At 44.2% G+C, this 21,563-nt stretch overlaps 1 pseudogene; it reads left to right on the top strand.

The window, feature by feature from the left end:
* LOC141105556 (C3a anaphylatoxin chemotactic receptor-like) overlaps positions 1-21,563 on the top strand; it is an 83,201-nt pseudogene that overhangs the window by 32,942 nt on the left and 28,696 nt on the right.

Below are 21,563 nucleotides of genomic sequence, written 5' to 3' on the forward strand. Positions count from 1 at the left end.
CCCAGCATTCCGTATATATCTGTCTTGTATACAGGAACTACAAGTCCCAGCATTCCGTATATCTGTCTTGTATAGAGGAACTACAAGTCCCAGCATTCCGTATATATCTGTCTTGTATAGAGGAACTACAAGTCCCAGCATTCCGTATATCTGTCTTGTATAGAGGAACTACAAGTTCCAGCATTCCGTATATATCTGTCTTGTATAGAGGAACTACAAGTCCCAGCTTTCTGTATATCTGTCTTGTATAGAGGAACTACAAGTCCCATTATTCTGCATATCTGCCTTATATAGAGGAACTACAAGTCCCATTATTCTGTATATCTGCCTTATATAGAGGAACTACAAGTCCCAGCATTCTGTATATCTGTCTTGTATACAGGAACTACAAGTCCCAGCTTTCTGTATATCTGTCTTGTATACAGGAACTACAAGTCCCAGCTTTCTGTATAGCTGTCTTGTATAGAGGAACTACAAGTCCCAGCATTCTGTATATCTGCCTTGTATAGAGGAACTACAAGTCCCAGCATTCTGTATATCTGCCTTGTATAGAGGAACTACAAGTTCCAGCATTCCGTATATCTGTCTTGCATACAAAAAAAATACTAGGAATACAGAGGGTATAGGGGGTCTGGTGTCATCTAGGAGTATAGGGGGGTCTGGTGTTATCTAGGAGTACAGGGGGTAACCTGGCACTATTACCCTAACCTGGTACTATATCACCCCAATATGCCAGCATACTACCCTAACATCACTTGAAGTTGACGTACGGTGCGCTGCCTGTCTCCCTGGGGGGGGGGGGGTACTTGCTAACTTTGTGTGGGTAGATGGACTGACTGGGTGAAGACAGAGATCCGTGTTCATTGCTTAGCAGAAACCCAAGATCTCCTATCTTCCCCTCTGACAGAACGTCGATCTGCCTTGTTTACATAGGCAGGGCGCTGTGTCTGCCTGTCTCCTGAGAACGATCGCGGGGTGCAGGCCAACATCGGGCCGGACCCGCTGATTGGACTCCCGCCAACGGCGTGCACGCGCATGCGCACACGCCTCAGACCCAGTATATGTGCAGGGGGCAGTCTAGAAGAGGTTGAAGTGAATTTTATTTATTTGTTTATCTTTTTTTTTTGCTTTATTTGTATCAGGGCTTTTTTTCTCAGAAATTAGGTGCAGGAACTCCCTCCTTCCGAGTCACCTCTTGTGTCCGCCTCCGTGCTCCATTCCTTGGTTCCACCCCCTACCCACCTCCGAGCACCATTCCTTGGTTCCACCCCCTACCCACCTCCGAGCACCATTCCTTGGTTCCACCCCCTACCCACCTCCGAGCACCATTCCTTGGTTCCACCCCCTACCTTCCTCCGAGCACCATTCCTTGGTTCCACCCCCTACCCACCTCCAAGCATCATTCCTTGGTTCCACTGCCTACCCTCCTCTGAGTACCATTCCTTGGTTCCACCCCCTACCCACCTCTGAGCACCATTCCTTGGTTCCACTGCCTACCCTCCTCCGAGCACCATTCTTTGGTTCCACCCCCTACCCACCTCCGAGCACCATTCCTTGGTTCCACCCCCTACCCACCTCCGAGCACCATTCCTTGGTTCCACCCCCTACCCACCTCCAAGCACCATTCCTTGGTTCCACCCCCTACCCACCTCCGAGCACCATTCCTTGGTTCCACCCCCTACCTTCCTCCGAGCACCATTCCTTGGTTCCACTGCCTACCCTCCTCCGAGCACCATTCTTTGGTTCCACCCCCTACCCACCTCCGAGCACCATTCCTTGGTTCCACCCCCTACCCACCTCCGAGCACCATTCCTTGGTTCCACCCCCTACCCACCTCCAAGCACCATTCCTTGGTTCCACCCCCTACCCACCTCCGAGCACCATTCCTTGGTTCCACCCCCTACCCACCTCTGAGCAACATTCCTTGGTTCCACCCCCTACCCACCTCCGAGCACCATTGTTTGGTTCCACTCTCTACCCACCTCTGAGCACCATTCCTTGGTTCCACCTCCTACCCACCTCTCAGTAATGGATACATAACCAGGTATCAATTTGTAGTGCTAAGTAATTTGTATGTAATTTGTTAATGATAGGAAGTAAAATAGATCCCCTGTAGCCAGCAACAATGGAGCACCCCCCAGCAACAATAGACTCTGAACAGCTAGCAACAATAGACCTCTCCCTCAACAGTAACAGAAACTATGGTCTCCCAGTAGCCCTCCAGCAACAATAGATCCCCCCACCAGCGACAACTGACCTCCCCAGCAACAATAGACTCTCCCCCTGTAAAAATAGATCCCCTCCAGCAACAATAGACCCCCCAGCAGACAGCATCAATAGACCCTCCAGTAAACCCCAGCACCCCTTGCCATTACATACATTCAGAGCTGGAGGTGCCGGAACTGCGTTCCCCCACGTTCCTGCCGAAAAAAAGCCCTGATTTGTATTGTATTAAACTTCAGAAATTTGTAAATTAGCACCTAGAGGGAGGTCTCGTCTCCTAAATTATTCAATTTTTTTCCCCCCATAGCTTAGGATAGAGAGCGGGGAAGAGTTCAGCTGTTTCTTAAGTTTTTATTTTAGTTTATGAGCCCTATGAGGAGTGTAAAGGCAGGCGTCACAATACTTTTGGTAATGCAGTGTATCTCTTTGGAGACCACAGGAAAATAACATGACCCTGCATTTTCCTAATCTGATGTCAGAATGCTGAGAGGTTGATACAATCTGATACACAGAACGTATCTCTTCATATGGTGATATGTTGTACAATGTTGCGTGCCTTATCATACGAAGGTTAAATGACTGCAAACATGTGGTTTTGTTTTTACTGTTCTCTAACTTTCTGCTGGCATCAATGTTGCAACGTGAATTTGTAACAGACGCCTTTTATGAGAAGCGCCAAAGAAAGAAAGAAGAAGAAGAAGAAGAAAAAAATATGTATCTGATGGTAGAACAAAGACAATTTAAACCACTAATATCAAACACAGGGCCCGCCAGGCCTCGCCATGTGGCCCTTGCACCCAGTTTTGCAGCCAGAACGTGGTGGAGCTCCACAATATCGGTTGGCGTAAAAGTTATCGTGTCTACAGGCTGCGGTGTAATATCCTGGAATTTTTATTTATTTAGTTTTTATACTAGTAATGGCAGTGATCAGCGGCTTATAAACTGCGATAGTGCGACGGACAAAATCGGACACTAACACTTTTGACCAGGGCCGTCTTTAACCACTTCCCGACGGGCGCACGCCGATGTACGTCGGCAGAATGGCACGGCTGGGCAAATGTGCGTACCTGTAAGTCCCATTTGAATTCGCCGCCGTGCCGTTGCGTGCGCGCGCCCAGATCAGTGACATGTCACAGCTAGCCCATCCCTCCCATCACTCCCTAGTACTCACTTAACCCCTCCCCGCCCCCTAGTGGTTAACTCCTTCACTGCCAGCGTCATTTACACAGTAATCAGTGCATTTTTATAGCACTGATTGCTGTAAGAATGACAATGGTCCCAAAAATGTGTCAAAAATGTCCGATGTGTCCGCCATAATGTCGCAGTCACAATAAAAATCGCTGATTGCCGCCATTACTAGTAAAAAAAAAAATTATTAATAAAAATGCCATAAAACTATCCCCTATTTTGTAAACGCTATAACTTTTGCGCAAACCAGTCAATAATCGCTAATTGCGATTTTTTACCAAAAATATGTAGAAGAATACGTATCGGCCTAAACTGAGGAAAAACATGTTTTTTTAATTATTTTTTGGGGATATTTATTATAGCAAAAAGTTGAAAAAAATGTGTTTTTTTTTCAAAATTGTCGCTATTTTTTTGTTTATAGCGCAAAAAATAAAAAACGCAGAGGTGATCAAATACCACCAAAAGAAAGCTCTATTTGTGGGAAAAAAGGACGTCAATTTTGTTTGGGAGCCATGTCGCACGAACGCACAATTGTCAGTTAAAGCGACGCAGTGCCGAATCGCAAAAAGTGCTCTGGTCAGGAAGGGGGTAAATTCTTCCGGGGCTGAAGCTGTTAATATGGACTGGACCCTGGGCAAACAGTTTCTTGCGTGCCCCCCACCATTTAATCTCGCTCTCCACTTGCTCTGAGACATACAATAAATAGCAGCTAGACTCAAAATCAGTTTGCCAAATCAGATCAGGCAGCGATTGCAATTGGTTGCCAGAGGTTACAAAGTATCATTACCGCTCACTGACTAGCCGCTAGAGGTCACAGCACACATTATGGCTCCCTGATTATTTGCTGGAGGTGACAGCACATGACTTCTGCTTGTTGATTGGTTGCTAGAGATTACTGTACATCAATACTGCTCACTAATTGATTGCAGGAGGTTAGTGGACATCCATTCCACTCATCAATTGGTTGCTAGAGGTTACTGCACATTATTACTGCTCACTGATTGGTTGCTTGAGGTTACTGCATATCCTTACCGCTCAATAATTGGTTGCAGGAGATTAGTGCACATCATTACTGCTCACTGATTGGTTGCAGGAGGTTAGTGCACATCATTACTGCTCACTGATCGGTTGCTAATGGTTACAGCACATCATCTCCTCACTGCCTGCACACCATGGACTGGGGTGGTGAGGGGACCCATCAATAGAGAGAGAACTCCTAGGGATCCTAGGACTCCTGGGATCAGTGGCAATGCTGGGGGGTGTGATTAGAGGCAATGTTGGGGGATTGATGGGATCATTGGAAATTGTGGGGGGATGGGATTAGTTAGGAGGCAGTACACCATGGCAAATTAAACTGGGATAGTTGGCAAGTATGAGGCAGCTGCTTTGGGCCCCACAACAATGATGGGGCCCTGGGCAGCTGCCCCTTTTGCCCTGCCTTAAAAACTGCCCTGCTTTTGTCACTTTGTGGGAACCAGTGACACTAATACAGTGAACAGTGCTAAATAGTATGCACTGTCACTGTACCAGTGGCAGGGGAATGGGTTAAACATCAGGGGCGATCAAAGGGTTAACTGTGTGACTAGTCAGTGTTTTTGTGTACTGCAGAATCATGTACAGTGAGGTCCATATATATGTATATATCCTAGGCTGGCGTTTATCTGCACCCCCCCATCCTGACAGTTGCCTCATGTGTTTTTGACATGGAGTCACTCTGCTTGAGTTAAACAATTTTTGACCGTACCTATCTTTACACTCTACCCCCTGAGGAAGGTGTTAAACTGGAAACGCGTTGGGTACCAGGGATTACCATCCACTGGAGAGTACTAGTGTCATTTTATATGTACTGTTGTATTTTTTTGTTTTGTTTTTTTTTTTTTGTTATGTTGGTCACATGCACACAATATTAGATGCCAGACGTCTTTTTAATGTTTGGTCATCTGTTTGATCCGGAATAATCTTTTTCATGTAATAAAAATTCTTTTTCTACGTAGGTCAACGTCTGTGGCCTTTAAAGTCCCACTCAAGGGGGAACAGTCCTTTTTGTTTCACATGCTCGGAATCGATGCTCACCAAACACGACATTAGCAGAAGGTGCCCAAAGGGCGGGGCTCCAGAGCTGAAATTCCACGTAGCACGTCGCTGCGTTCGCGTTTGTTGGCCGCCAGTTGTGTGCCGTTTTGTATGCGAGACAAGTTCCCGGCACACGCCCTTCGGACAAAAGTCTGACGCTCTTGTTGGCCAACAATCCGATGGTGTGTACGAGGCTTAAGACTGGGGATGCCATTAAAGTCCATGTGTGTGTGTAGGTTCCAGAAAAGAAGTCATAACGAAAGTGTTATTTCTTCCTAAACAGACATAAGGGGGTCAATAAAGTAAAACAGACCCCCCACCCACCCCCCACAAATTAGAAAAAGATTACAAAAGGGGTTTAAAGTTTCATTCAATAATAAATGAAAGTTAAGTTCTGAACAACTCTGATGGGGCAGACATGCAAATTTCAAATGTATGCCAAAAGCAGTACATTATATGAATTCCAGGAAAACTCCTGGAACATCCAGAGACTAAAGTAATTGCCCTTCAAATTCTAAAAATGGGAAAAAAAATCAGAGCTTGTTTACAAATACCAGTCCACATCTTTGGAAAACGTGATAAATTCGAAGATGACATTTTCCCACAGATTTATGATGTTAAATGTTGCTCATAAATCCCCAGAGACCACGCTGATTCAATATGTAAAGTTTCTTAATTCACAGGCAACAAAGAGATCCCGAGATATAAACCAAGAGATACCAACAGTCCTTCCAGATCGAAGTCTTCTTCTCACTTGCTATAGAAGCTCCACGATAAAAATCTGCCAAGGAAGGAAGCCGCGCACATCATATTTTAATGGGGAGGAAGTTCGTTGGCCAAACAACTTGTCAGCAAGTTTTCAAGTTTTGAGAAGGTGGCTCGGACTCTCGAGGTCTGTCGGAGCAGAGAGGAAGACTTCTCACAATCTGGTGATTTACAAGGTAGGACATTGATCATCGCCGTATGACCATAGCGGTCTAATATTTCACAGGCTTTGGAAAGCTGAATCACCTTCCATTTCACAGTTTGGGTCTCATCACTAAGTTACCTTGCTTGCTTTCATTTATTTATTTATTTTTTTTTGTGTGTTGTATCGGTATGAACATTAGTAACTTTATTTTGTAAGACATCTTTTCTTGGGGAAAATAGATCCAATAATTATTGAAATGTAAAAAAAAAAAAAAATTTTTAGCATTTATATAAGATACGCAACAAAATGTAAACCTTTGCAGCGTTTCCCCAAATATTACCTGGCAAATTAAGCTTATTTTAGAAATGTAAAATATTTGTACCAAATATTGAATTTTTAAATAATCACCCCATAAAAACATCTAAAGGCACTTTATACTTATTTACCTACCCAGTTTGGGTCTCATCGCTAAGTTGTCTTGCTTGCTTTAATTTTTTTGTGTGTGTGTTGTATCGGTATGAACATTAATAATTTTATTTTGTAAGACATCTTTTCTTGGGGAAAATAGATTCAATAATTATTGAAATGTAAAAAAAAAAAAATTTTTAGCATTTATATAAGATACGCAACAAAATGTAAACCTTTGCAGCGTTTCCCCAAATATTATCTGGCAATTTAAGCTTATTTTAGAAATGTAAATATTTGTATCAAATATTGAGTTTTTAAATGATCACCCCATAAAAAACATCTAAAGGCACTTTATACTTATTTACCTACCCAGTTTGGGTCTCATCGCTAAGTTGTCTTGCTTGCTTTAATTTTTTTTTGTGTGTGTTGTATCGGTATGAACATTAATAACTTTATTTTGTAAGACATCTTTTCTTGGGGAAAATAAATCCAATAATTATTAAAATGTAAAAAAAAAAAAAATATATTTGTTTTTTGAGCATTTATCTAAGATAAGCAACAAAATGTAAACATTTGCAGCGTTTCCCCACATATTACCTGGCAAATTAAGCTTATTTTAGAAATGTAAAATATTTGTATCAAATATTGAGTTTTTAAATAATCACCCCATAAAAAACATCTAAAAGCACTTTATACTTATTTACCTACCCAGTTTGGGTCTCATCACTAAGTTGCCTTCCTTGCTTTAATTTATTTATTTATTTTTTTTTTTTGTTGTATCGGTATGAACATTAGTAACTTTTTTTTTGTAAGACATCTTTTCTTGGCGAAAATAAATTCAATAATTATTGAAATGTAAAAAAGCATTTGAGCATTTATCTAAGATAAGTAACAAAATGTGAACATTTTCAGCGTTTCCCCAAATATTATCTGGCAAATTAAACTTATTTTAGAAATGTAAAATATTTGTATCAAATATTGAATTTTTAAATAATCACCCCATAAAAATATCTAAAGGCACTTTATACTTATTTACCTACCCAATTCTGGTCTCAATCACTAAGTTGTCTCGCTTGCTTTATTTTTTTACTTTTTAGTGTTGTATCAGTATGAAAAATATGGGTCTCATCACTAAGTTGCCTTGCTTGCTTTAATTTTTTTTTATTTATTTTTTTTGTGTCGTATCGGTAGGAACATTAATTATTTTGTAAGACATCTTTTCTTGGGGAAAATAAATCCAATAATTATTGAAATGTAAAAAAAAAAAAAAAAATGTTTTTTGAGCATTTGTCTAAGATAAGCAACAAAATGTAAACATTTGCAGCGTTTCCCCAAATATTATCTGGCAAATTAAACTTAATTTAGAAATGTAAAATATTTGTATCAGATATTGAGTTTTTAAATAATCACCCCATAAAAACATCTAAAGGCACTTTATACTTATTTACCTACCCAGTTTGGGTCTCATCACTAAGTTGTCTAGCTTGCTTTAATTTTTTACTTTTTAGTGTTGTATCAGTATGAAAAATAATAACTTTATTTTATAAGACATCCCTGTGAGTATGAAAAAATCGACCCAGTAATTATTACAATGTAAAACTATTTGTTTTATGTTATATGAGTATGTATGTCAAAAAAACAAAAATAGAAACAAATTTTTAAAAATTGCAGAGTTTCCCCAATAATTATCTGACCATTCAAGGTCATTTTAGAAATGTAAAATATTTGTATCAAATGTTAATTTAAACGAATTACTCCCCTAAAAAAAAAACCTCACTAGACACCTTATATTTAAATCACCTTCCATTTCACAGTTTGGGTCTCATCGCTACCGTGCTTCCCCAAAAATAAGACCTACCCCGAAAATAAGACCTACTGTGATTTCCGGGAAGGGCTGCAATATAAGCCCTACCCCGAAAATAAGCCCTAGTTTAAAGTGCTGGTAGAGTGCTGAAAAACCACCCCATTGCAGTAGACACCGCAGTGGATAACCACTTAAAGACCGAGCCTCTTTTTCAGACTCGGTGTTTAAAATGAAAAATTACTTAGAACCCCCAAACATTATACATTTTGTTTCTAACACCCTAGGGAATAAAATGGCGGTCATTGCAATACTTTCTGTCACAGTGTATTTGCGCAGCGGTCTTACAAGCACACTTTTTTTGGAAAAAATTTAGTTTTCTGAATAAAAAAATAAGACAACAGTAAAGTTAGCCCAATTATTTTTTATATTGTGAAAGATAATGTTATGCCGAGTAAATTAATACCCAACATGTCACGCTTCAAAATTGCGCCCGATCGTGGAATGGGGTCAAACTTTTACCCTTCAAAATCTCCATAGGCGACGTTTAAAAAATTCTACAGGTTGCATGTTTTGAGTTACAGAGGAGGTCTAGGGCTAGAATTATTGCTCTCGCTCTACTGATCTCAGCGATACCTCACATGTGTGGTTTGACCACACGTTTTCATATGCGGGCGCTAGTCATGCATGCGTTCGCTTCTGTGCGCGAGCTCGTCAGGACGGGGCGCTTTAAAAAAAAAATTTTTTTATTTATTTTACTTGATTTTATTTATTTTTACACTGTTTTTTTTTTTTTTTTAAAAATGGGTCACTTTTATTCCTATTACAAGGAATGTAAACATCCCTTGTAATAGAAAAAAACATGACAGGTCCTCTTTATTGTGAGATCTGGGGGGTCAAAAAGTCCACAGATCTCATATTTGGACTTAAATTCAATAAAAGAAAAAAAAAAAATTTCATTTGAAAAAATGACAACAAAAAAATGGCCCTTTAAGATGTATGGGCAAAAGTGACGTTTTGACGTCGCTTCCGCCCTGCTATGGTATGGAGATGGGTGGTGGCCTTCCCACGGACAGGTCCCGACGCCTCCACCGCTGCCGACGGCTCCGGTAAGCGGTGGAGGGCGCGGGAGAGCGGCGGGAGGGGGTCCCCTCTTGCGCCGCTGATAACGGTGATCTCACGGCGAATCCGCCACAGAGACCACCATTATCGTTAACAGGACCGCTCACTGAAAAGATGGATACCTGGGTTATGGCAACTAGCTGCTGTTGTTACCGAGATATCCATCTTTAAAATGCCGACGTATATGTACAGAAGCCGGTGATTATATCTCCTCTTATGTATTTATACATGTTGATCATATCCCCCCTTTAATCTCCTCTTCTCAGGAGAATACATTCAGTTCCTCTAATCTCTCCTCATAGCTGATCTCCTCCATATATATATATATTAAAATATATGTTATATATTATCATTACCTGAGGGTCCCCAGAGAGCCCCCCTTACATCAGGGTCCCCAGAGAGCCTCCCCTTACATCAGGGTCCCTGGAGAACCTCTTCTTACTTCAGGGTCCCCAGAGAGCCTCCCCTTACATCAGGGTCCCCAGAGAGCCTCCCCTTACATCAGGGTCCCTGGAGAAACTCTTCTTACTTCAGGGTCCCCAAAGAGCCTCCCCTTACATCAGGGTCCCCAGAGAGCCTCCCCTTACATCAGGGTCCCTGGAGAACCTCTTCTTACTTCAGGGTCCCCAGAGAGCCTCCCCTTACATCAGGGTCCCCAGAGAGCCTCCCCTTACATCAGGGTCCCTGGAGAACCTCTTCTTACTTCAGGGTCCCCGGAGAACCTCTTCTTACATCAGGGTCCCCAGGGAACCTCACCTTACATCAGGGTCCCCAAAGAGCCTCCCCTTATATCCCCAGAGAGCCCCTTCTTACCTCAGAGTCCCCAGAGAGAAGGCAGAGAGCGAGAGATGATGTAAACTCTCTGCTGCCCGCAGCTGCATAGTGACGGTGGAACAGCTGTGATGCAGGGCGTGTGGTGAGAGATGTCATCTCTCTGCTCTCTTGCCCACCCGTTGTTTAGCCGGCTCTCCTTCGCTGCCCACCGGCTCAACCGTGCTGCCCGTCCGCTCTCCAGGGCCGGACTGGGTATAAAAACCAGCCCTGGAAAAAATTTCACACCAGCCCCATAGCATTATTATACCAGCCCAACAGCAAACTTCATTATTTTCTTGTTCGTAGAAGGGAAAAACCATACATTTTAAAGCACAGAGATCACCTTCCTCAGAAAGAATACACTAAGGTAAGGGGGGGGGTTACTGATATAAGGGGGAAACCTTTATATCAGTGCCCCCTTACATTATTGTATTCACTCCCCACTTACATCAGTGACCCCCCCCCCTCAGACTGGCCTGGCGGCGCTGTCACTGACCTCCTCTCAGGTGCACCGTGCAGAGATCAGTCAGATGGTTCCAGGTTGGCGGCTCTGGGTTTTATCTTATAGTCTCCTCTCCAGTCCACATATGTCTAACTTCTCCCGTGACCCCCATTCTGGCGGCACTCCCACTCTTGACTCCTCTCCAGACTCCCTCAGAGACTGCAGACATGGTACCGGAGATGGTCAGAGACTGCAGACAAGATACAAGAGTTGGTCAGAGACTGCGGACATGACACAAGAGATCAATGCAGCCTCACCAGTGCCCATCAAATGCAGCCTCACTGTGCCCATCAATGCAACCTCACTGTGCCCATCAATGCAACCTCACTGCGCCCATCAATGTAGCCTCATTGTGCCCATCTGCAGCCTCACTGTGCTCATCAGTGCAGCCTCACTGTGCCCATCTGCAGCCTCGTCAGTGCCCATCAATGCAGCCTCACTGTGCCCATCTAAGCAGCATCACTGTGCCTATTTGCAGCCTCACTGTGCCCATCTAAGCAGCATCACAGTGCCCATTTGTAGCCTCACTGTGCCCATCTAAGCAGCATCACTGTGCCCATCTAAGCAGCATCACTGTGCCCATCTAAGCAGCATCACTGTGCCCATTTGCAGCCTCACTGTGCCCATCTAAGCAGCATCACTGTGCCCATCTGCAGCCTCACTGTGCCCATCTAAGCAGCATCACAGTGCTCATTTGCAGCCTCACTGTGCCCATGTAAGAAGCATCACTGTGCCCATCTAAGCAGCATCACTGTGCCCATTTGCAGCCTCATTGTGCCCATCTAAGCAGCATTACTGCCCATCTGCAGCCTCACTGTGCCCATCTGCAGCCTCACTGTGCCCATCTGCAGCCTCACTGTGTCCATTAATGCAGCCTCACTGTGCCCATCAATGCAGCCTCACTGTGCCCATCAATGCAGCCTCACTGTGCCCATCTGCAGCCTGGTCAGTGCCCATCAAATCAATGCAGCCTCACTATGCCCATCCAAGCAGCCTCACTGTGCCCATCTGCAGCCTCACTATGCCCATGTGCAGCCTCACTGTTCTCATCTACAGCCTCGCCAGTGCCTTGGTTACACCCAGCGGGTATCTACCGCTGTCATAGAGCTGGGGTCTGAACTCTGAACTGCTCAGCGGCCGTCCACTCACTGTAACAAAGCCCCACCTCCTAGATCAAGATAGACGGAACACTGACTGAATCAGTGTTCCATCTATCATGATCTAGGAGGAGGGGCTTTGCTACAGTGAGTGGACAGCTGCCGAACAGTTCAGAACCCAGCTCCATGACAGCGGGAGATACCCGCTGTGTGTGATTACAAAAGCAGAGGGAGAGGACCTCTCCCATGCTGCCCGTTCTGCCCATCTGCTCTCCGTGCTGCCCGCCGGCTCTCCCGTGCTGCCCGCCCGCCGTTTGGCCGGCTCTCCCATGCAGCCCATCCGCTCTCCAGTGCTGCCTGTTCTGCCCACCAGCTATCTCATTCTGCCTGCCAACTCTGTCATGTGGCCCAGCTGCAGAGAGGTTGGGACTCATGCAGAGACTCGGGGCTATAGGCCTCAGATTTGGGGCTATAGCCCCAGTAGCCACCCCCTAGCGATGCCACTGGTGCGGCGTATGGTCTGAGCACTGACAGGCTGACCCCCCACCCCTTCAACCTCTGCAGCAATGCTGGCAGCACTCATACCTCTATTTCCCAAAGAAAACCTCTGGATATGACACTGAGCACCTGCACTCAAATTCTTTGGTGGACCATGGCGAGGCCTGTTCTGAGTGGAACCTGTCCTGTTAAACCGCTGTATGGTCTTGGCCACCATGCTGCAGCTCAGTTTCAGGGTCTTGGCAATCTTCCTATAGCTTAGGCTAGTGATGGCGAACCTTGGCACCCCAGATGTTTTGGAACTACATTTCCCATGATGCTCCACTACACTGCATAGTGAATGTGCATCATGTGAAATGTAGTTCCAAAACATCTGGTGTGCCGAGGTTCGCCATCACTGGCCTAGGTCATCTTTATGTAGAGCAACAATTCTTTTTTTCAGATCCCCAGAGAGTTCTTTGCCATGAGGTGCCATGTTGAACTTCTAGTGACCAGTATGTGAGAGTGAGAGCGATAACACCAAATTTAACACACCTGCTCCCCATTCACACCTGAGACCTTGTAACACTAACGAGTCACATGACACTGGGGGAGGGAAAATGGCTAATTGGCCCAATTTGGAGATTTTCACTTAGGGGTGTACTGACTTTTGTTGCCAGCGGTTTAGACATTAATGGCTGTGTGTTGAGTTATTTTGAGGGGACAGCAAATTTACACTGTTATACAAGCTGTACACTCACTACTTTACATTGTAGACAAGTGTCATTTCTTCAGTGTTGTGACTAGGGATGAGCTTCGAGTTCGAGTCGAACTCACATCAGCTGTTCGCCAAACAGCGAACAATTTGGCGTGTTCGCGGCAAATTCGAAAGCCGCGGAACACCCTTTAAAAGTCTATGGGAGAAATCAAAAGTGCTAATTTTAAAGGCTTATATGCATGGTATTTTTCTAAAAAGTGTTTGGGGACCTGGGTCCTGCCCCAGGAGACATGGATCCATGCAAAAAAAAGATTTAAAAACAGCTGTTTTTTCAGCAGTGATTTTAATAATGCCTAAAGTGAAACAATAAAAGTGTAATATTCCTTTAAATTTCGTACCTGGGGGGTGTCTATAGTATGCCTGTAAAGGGGCGCGTGTTTCTTGTGTTTAGAACAGTCTGACAGCAAAAAGACATTTCAAAGTAAAAAAAGTCATTTAAAACTACTCGCGGCTATTAATGAATTGCCGGTCCGACAATACACATAAAAGTTCATTGATAAAAACGGCATGGGAATTCCCCACAGGGGAACCCCGAACAAAAATTTTGAAGCACGCAACCTGGCAGGCCGCAGGAAAAGAGGGGGGGATGAGAGAGCACCCCCCCCCTGAACCGTACCAGGCCACATGCCCTCAACATTGGGAGGGTGCTTTGGGGTAGCCCCCCAAAACACCTTGTCCCCATGTTGATGGGGACAAGGGCCTCATCCCCACAACCCTTGCCCGGTGGTTGTGGGGGTCTGCGGGCGGGGGGCTTATCGGAATCTGGAAGTCCCCTTTAACAAGGGGACCCCCAGATCCCGGCCCTCCCCCCTGTGTGAAATGGTAAGGGGGTACAAAAGTACCCCTACCATTTCACAAAAAAAATGTCCAAAATGTTAAAAATGACAAGAGACAGTTTTTGACAATTCCTTTATTTAAATGCTTCTTCTTTCTTCTATCTTCTATCTTCTTTCTTCTATCTTCTATCTTCTATCTTCCTTCAGTTTCTTCCTCCATCTTCTTCTTCTTCTGGTTCTTCTGGTTCTTCCTCCGGTGTTCTTGTCCGGCATCTTCCTCCGCGGCATCTTCTTCCCTTCTTCTCCTCGGGCCGCTCCACATACATGATGGCATGATGGGAGGCTCCCGCTGTGTGACGCTTCTCCTCTTCTGATGGTTCTTACGCACGGGAACTTGACGGGGACTTCCCTGTGGCATTCCCAGTGACGTCAGAAGGGGGCGGGGTCACGCGGAGCAAGATGCCGGACGAGAACACCGGAGGAAGAACCAGAAGAACCAGAAGAAGAAGAAGATGGAGGAAAAAACCTAAGAAAGATAGAAGATAGAAGAAAGAAGAAAGAAGAAGCATTTAAATAAAGGAATTGTCAAAAACTGTCTCTTGTCATTTTTAAAATTTTTGACAGTTTTTTTAGTGAAATGGTAGGGGTAAGTATCCCGTTACCATTTCACACAGGGGGATGGGCCGGGATCTGGGGGTCCCCTTGTTAAAGGGGGCTTCCAGATTCCGATAAGTCCCCCGCCCGCAGACCCCCACAACCACCGGGCAAGGGTTGTGGGGGTGAAGCCCTTGTCCCCATCAACATGGGGACAAGGTGTTTTGGGGGGCTACTCCAAAGCACCCTCCCAATGTTGAGGGCATGTGGCCTGGTACGGTTCAGGAGGGGGGGGGCGCTCTCTCGTCCTGCCCTTCTTTTCCTGCGGCCTGCCAGGTTGCATGCTCCGATAAGGGTCTGGTATGGATATTTGGGGGGACCCCACGCCTTTTTTTTTAAATTTTGGTGCGGGGTTCCCCTTAAAATCCATACCAGACCTGAAGGGCCTGGTATGGAATTCAGGGGGACCCCCCCCACGTCATTTTTTTTTTTAAATTTTGGTTCGGGGTTCCCCTGTGGGGAATTCCCATGCCGGTTTTATCAATGAACTTCTATGTGTATTGTCAGACCGGCAATTCATTAATAGCCGCGGGCAGTTTTAAATGACTTTTTTTCCTTTGAAATGTCATTTTGCTGTCAGACTGTTCTAAACACGGGAAACATGCGCCCCTTTACAGGCATACTATAGACACCCCCCAGGTACGAAATTTAAAGGAATATTACACTTTTATTGTTTCACTTTAAGCATTATTAAAATCACTGCTCCCGAAAACACTGACGTTTTTAAAACTTTTTTTTGCATTGATCCATGTCCCCCGGGTCCCCAAACACTTTTTATGACAATAACTTGCATATTAGCCTTAAAAATTAGCACTTTTGATTATTCATGTTCGTGTCCCATAGACTTTAACGGTGTTCGCGTGTTCGAACGAACTTTTTGCCTGTTCGCAAGCTCTGGTGCGAACCGAACAGGGGGGTGTTCGGCTCATCCCTAGTTGTCACATGAAAAGATAGAAGAAAAGATTTAGACAAATGTGAGTGGTGTACTTACTTTTGTGAGATACTGTGTGTATATATATATATATATATATATATATATATATATATATATACTTACACTAACTTACCAAAAGTATTGGGACGCTTGCCTTTACACACACATGAACTTTAATGGCATCCCAGTCTTAGTCCATAGGGTTCAATATTGAGTTGGCCCACCCTTTGCAGCTTCGACTCTTCTGGGAATGCTGTCCACAAGGTTTAGGAGGGTGTCTATGGGAATGTTTGACCATTCTTCCATAAGCACATTTGTGAGGTCAGGCACTGATGTTGGATGAGAAGGCCTGGCTTGCAGTCTCCGCTCTAATTCATCCCAAAGGTGTTCTATTGAGTTGATGTCAGGACTCTGTGCAAGCCAGTCACGTTCCTCCACCCCAAACTCGTTCATCCATGTCTTTATGGACCTTGCTTTGTGCACTGGTCCAAATCATTTGGTGGAGGGGGGATTATGGTGTGTGGGGGGGGGGTTGTTTTTCAGGGGTTGGACAATTTCATGCCCCCAACTTTGTATGAACAGTTTGGGGATGGCCTCTTCCTGTTCCAACATGACTGCGCACCAGTGCACAAAGCAAGGTCCATAAAGACATGGACTTAGCAAGGGCAGGGAAAAATTAACTTCAAGTGAAAAAATTCACATAATAATAATAACTAAAACAGATAAAATTAAGTGTAACAAACTAAAAAAAAAAATAATTCCAAAGTGATATAATGATGTGAACCTCCCAACTAAAAAGTTGTTGCACTCGAAGTTAATTTGTATTGCAATTATCTGTAGAGGGGTTTCCGCCATCCCTGCTAAAAAAATTTTATGTCTTCTTCTCATTTTGATTTGTATTACATGTGGAATCACAAATCACTGGAATTATTGCACTTGAAGGTAATCTGTATGGCAAATATCTATAGGAGGGGTTTCCACTATCCCTGCTAAGTTTCATTTTTTATGTCTTTTTTTCAGTGTGATGTGTATTATATGTGACGTTACGTATCACAGAGATCGCTATTGTGGTAATATTGAAGTTTATTGAGATTTCCATACATTAGAGGGTTCCACCATTATTGTTAAATTATTGATCAGTTAGTTAGCGCTGCACTTTTTTTTTTCATGGTGTGGGAACACATAACAGTGCTTAGCGGCAGGACATTTACTGACACTTTTTTATTTTACCTCCAGTAGTTTATTGTAAATAGTAGTGTGGTCATTACCTATTATACTAAAGATCGCCATGTGGCATTAATAATCATCAATGGATGTCAGTTGTGCCCCACCAGGCCGTCCCCCCCCCCCCATGGACAATGTGCCTGTCTGCTGAGTTCATCCCCCCATTCCTACACTCATGGGAACTGATTGGCAGCACTGATAGACAGCACTCATGGGCACTGATAGGCACTGCTGGGTGGCACTGTTAGGTGGCACTGATTGGCACTAATTGGCAGCACTGATTGACACTGATAGGCAGCACTAATGGGCCCTGATTGGCACTGATAGATGGCACTGATTGGCAGCACTATTGGCATTGATTTGCAGCATTTAGTTGCACTAATTGGCAGCACTGATGGACACTAATTGGCAGCACTGATGAGCAATGATAGGTGGCACTGATTGGCAGCACAGATGGGCACTGATAGGCTGCACCAATAGGCAGCACTGATGGGCATTGATTGTCACTGATAGATGCACTGATAGGCAACACTGATTGGCAGCACTGATTGGCACTGATAGGCAACACTGATTGGCAGCACTGATTGGCACTGATAGATGGCATTGATAGGCAACACTGATTGGCAGCACTGATGGGCACTAAAAGGTGGCACTGATAGGCAGCACTGATTGGCACTGATTGGTGGCACTGATTGGAAGCACTGATAGGCAGCACTGATTGGCACTGATAAGCAGCACTGATTGGCACTGATAGGTGGCATTGGTTGGAACTGATAGGTGGCACTGATTGGCAGCACAGATGGGCACTGATAGGAGGCACTGATAGAAAGCACTGATGGCACTGATTGGTGGCATTGGTTGGCACTGATAGGCACTGATAGGTGGCATTGGTTGACAGTAATAGTTGGTACTGATAGGCAGCGCTGATGGGCACTGATTAGCACTGATAGGTTGCACTGATAGGCAGCACTGATGGGCACTGATAGGTGGCATTGGTTGGCACTGATTGGAAGCACTGATTGGCACTGACAGGTGGCACTGATTGGCACTGATAGGTGGCACTGACAGGTGGCACTGATTGGCACTGATAGGCAGCACCGATTGGCACTGATAGAGGAGAGGGGGAGCATCACATTGAGCAGTCAGGGAGGCTTGTAAGAGCCGCTCAGTGTGTGACACTGTCATTTGATGTAACTGAATGCAGAGACCAGCTGTCAAAATTTGGCAGTGATGACGGGGGGGTGGGCGGGACAGAACAGGTATTAAACACCAGCCAACAGGATGGGGGCTGGGCGGGCCGCTCCATGTATGTGGCTCCGCCTCCTTTCTATCAGCTATCAAACACCAGCCAATGATCTGGCTGCTTAAGAAAGTGGGGCGGAGCCACATACATGGAGCATCCCACCCAGCCCCTATCCTGTTGGCTGGTGTTTAATAGCTTTTCTGTCCCGCTCACCCCCCCCCCCGTCATCACTAACAAATTTTGACAGCTGGTCTCTGCATTCAGTTATATTACATGACATTGTCACACACTGAGCGGCTCTTACAAGCCTCCCTGACTGTTCAACGTGATACAGTCAGACATCAGGCATGCAGCTTCACTAACACACAGGGGGTGATTAGGGTGTGCCCAGGCACAGCTGGCACACCCTGTGCGCATGCCTATGTGTGTGTGTGTTTATATGTATATATATATATATATATATATATATATATATATATATATATATACATAATAAACAAACATTTTAAAGAGATTGAAAGATTTGCAGATACCCAATAATTATCTGCCCATTTAAACTCACTTTAGAAATGTAAAAGATTTGTATCAAAATGAATTTTCACTAATCACCCCCCTAAAAAAAACCACATCAGAAGGCACCTTATACTTCAATCTCCTTCCATTTCACAGTTTGGGTCTCATCGCTATGTTGTCTTGATTGCTTTCATTTTTCTGCTTTTTTAGTGTTGTATCAGTGTGAAAATGAATAACTTTGTTTTATAAGACATCTCTGTGAGTATAAAAAAAAACCTTTTTATTGCGGAAAATAGATCCAATAATTTGAAATTTAAAATGTAAAAAAAATTTGAAAAAATAATGTTGCAGTTTCCCAATAACTATCTGGAAATTTTAAGCTTGTTTTAGAAATGTGAAATATTTGTGTGACAGGAGTCGCTTTGGGTGGGGTGCCCGAGAACTCCATTCTGATCTGTACTAGTGGGACTCTCTTTACAGCCACACTGGAACATTGTACATATGTATATATTGTGTGTTGTCTCATGCTGGTGACTCTTTTGCTGAGATTGTTTGGGCTGTGGTTGTATTTCATTCTTTTATTGTCTCTGTCTGCCCTGGCTGTGGGGGGAGGGGGATTCCTCCAACAGCTCTCCTTGCTGATTGGACAGGTTACCCCACCCTGAATTCCAAAAGGGGGGGTGATGGTCCCAAGTTGGATATCTGTTGTGTACATGTGTGATCATAAATCAGTTTGATGTTGTTGTTCACCCTACACTATGTTACGGCTGGTGACTGGGTGGGCTAAAAGATCTTGGCTCGTGTGGTACCGGACAGAGAAAGCTTTTGCGGCGGACATAGTCCTGTTGAGGACAAGGGTTCGTCACAGTTTGTATCAAATATTACATTTTCAAAAAAACATCAAAAGGCACCTTACACTTGAATCACCTTCCATTTGACAGTTTGGGTCGCTATGTTGTCTTGATTGCTTTAATGTTTTGCTTTTTAGTGTTGTATCAGTAGGAAAATGAATACCTTTATTTAATTTCTGTGAGTATGAAAAATATTTTTTCTTGGGGGGAAAATAGATTCAATAATTAATGAAATGTAAAAAAATATTTGTTTGACGTTATATAAGTATTTATGTAAAATAAACAACAACATTTAAAAAATATGGTCCGCTGGCACCCACTGGTCGTTCAGTACACAGGCAGATCGCCATTCTGTCGGTAGGGAAAGCAGGGACACGGATCTATTGCCTTCCCTTAGTAAAAGCACCTCCCCCACACTACACAAAATCACAATCTAGGCACACATTTAACCGTTTGATCAATAAAATGTGAATTTATTCTATTCCAGTAAGTAACGTTATAAGCGCTTTTTATATATTCTATGTAGTTCTTTGGTGGTTGAGTTTATATCAAGTTTTTTAACTCAGTTCTTCTATGGAGAAGCAAGTCGCATGCGTTTCTCAGGTGTGGGTTTTGAACCATTCTTCCACACAAACAGAGTTCAAATCTTGAAGGTTCCGTGGACCTCTTCTATGAACTCTGATCTTACGTTCTTTCCATAGATTTTCTAGTGGATTCAAGTCAGGTTATTGGCTGGGCCATTCTAGCAGCTTTATTTTCTTTCTTTGAAACCAATGGAGAGTTTCCTTGGCTTTGTGTTTGGGATGATTGTCCTCCTGAGATGTCCTCCTGAGATGTAGTCCACCCTCGTTTCATCTTCATCATCCTGCTAGATGGCAGCAGATTTTTATCACCATTCATCCTTCCTTCAACGATATGAAGTTTGCCAGTACTGTATGCTGAAAAACAGCCCCGCCCACACCAGGATGTTCCCAACTCCAAACCTCACTGTTCGTATGGGGGGTGTTTTTGGGGTGATGTGACCCCTAAACATGGGATGTATTATGGCATCCAAGGAGTTCCATTTTGGTCTCCTCTGACCAGATTATATTCTCCCCGTATTTCACAAGCTTGTCTAAATGTTGTGCAGAAAACTTTAACTGAGCTTCACCATGCTTTTTCTTCAGCAATGGAGTGTTGTGTGGTGAGCGGTCATACAGGCCATGGCGGGTGAGTGCATTACTTATTGTGTACCTGCTAATTCCAGGTCTTTCTGAAGCTCTCCACAAGTGGTCCATGGCTCTTGGTCAACTCTTCTGATCATTCTTTTAACTCCTCTGTCAGAAACTTGCGAGGAGCACCTGGTTATGGCCGGTTTATGGTGAAAAGATGTTCTTTCCACTTCCGGATTATGGCCCCAACAGTGCTCACTGGAACATTCAAAAGATTAGAAATCCTTCTGTAACCAATGCCATCAATATGTTTTGCAACGATAAGGTTGTGATGGTCTTGAGAGAGCTCTTTGCCTTTACCCATCATGAGATGTTTCTTGTGTGAGTTTCTTGGCTGCGTATGGCCGGGTACGGCTGAGTATGGCTGGGTATAGATGGGATGGCTGGGTACGGCTGAGTATGGCTGGGTACGACTGAGTACAGCTGAGTATGGCTGGGTATGGCTGAGTATGGCTGGGTATGGCTGAGTATGGCTGGGTATGGCTGAGTATGGCTGGGTATGGCTGAGTACGGCTAGGATGGCTGGGTATGGCTGAGTATGGCTGGGTATGGCTGAGTATGGCTGGGTATGGCTGGGTACGGCTGAGTATTGCTGGGTATTGCTGGGTATGGCTGAGTATGGATGGGTATGGCTAATTATGGATGGGGTGGATGGGATGGCTGAGCATGGATGGATGGATGAGTATGCGGAGTATGGATGGATTGATGAGTATGCTGAGTATGGATGGGTGAGCATGGATGGATGGATGAGTATGCTGAGTATGC

This window comes from Aquarana catesbeiana, linkage group LG08, assembly GCF_042186555.1.
Source record: "Aquarana catesbeiana isolate 2022-GZ linkage group LG08, ASM4218655v1, whole genome shotgun sequence".
Lineage (NCBI taxonomy): Eukaryota > Metazoa > Chordata > Amphibia > Anura > Ranidae > Aquarana > Aquarana catesbeiana.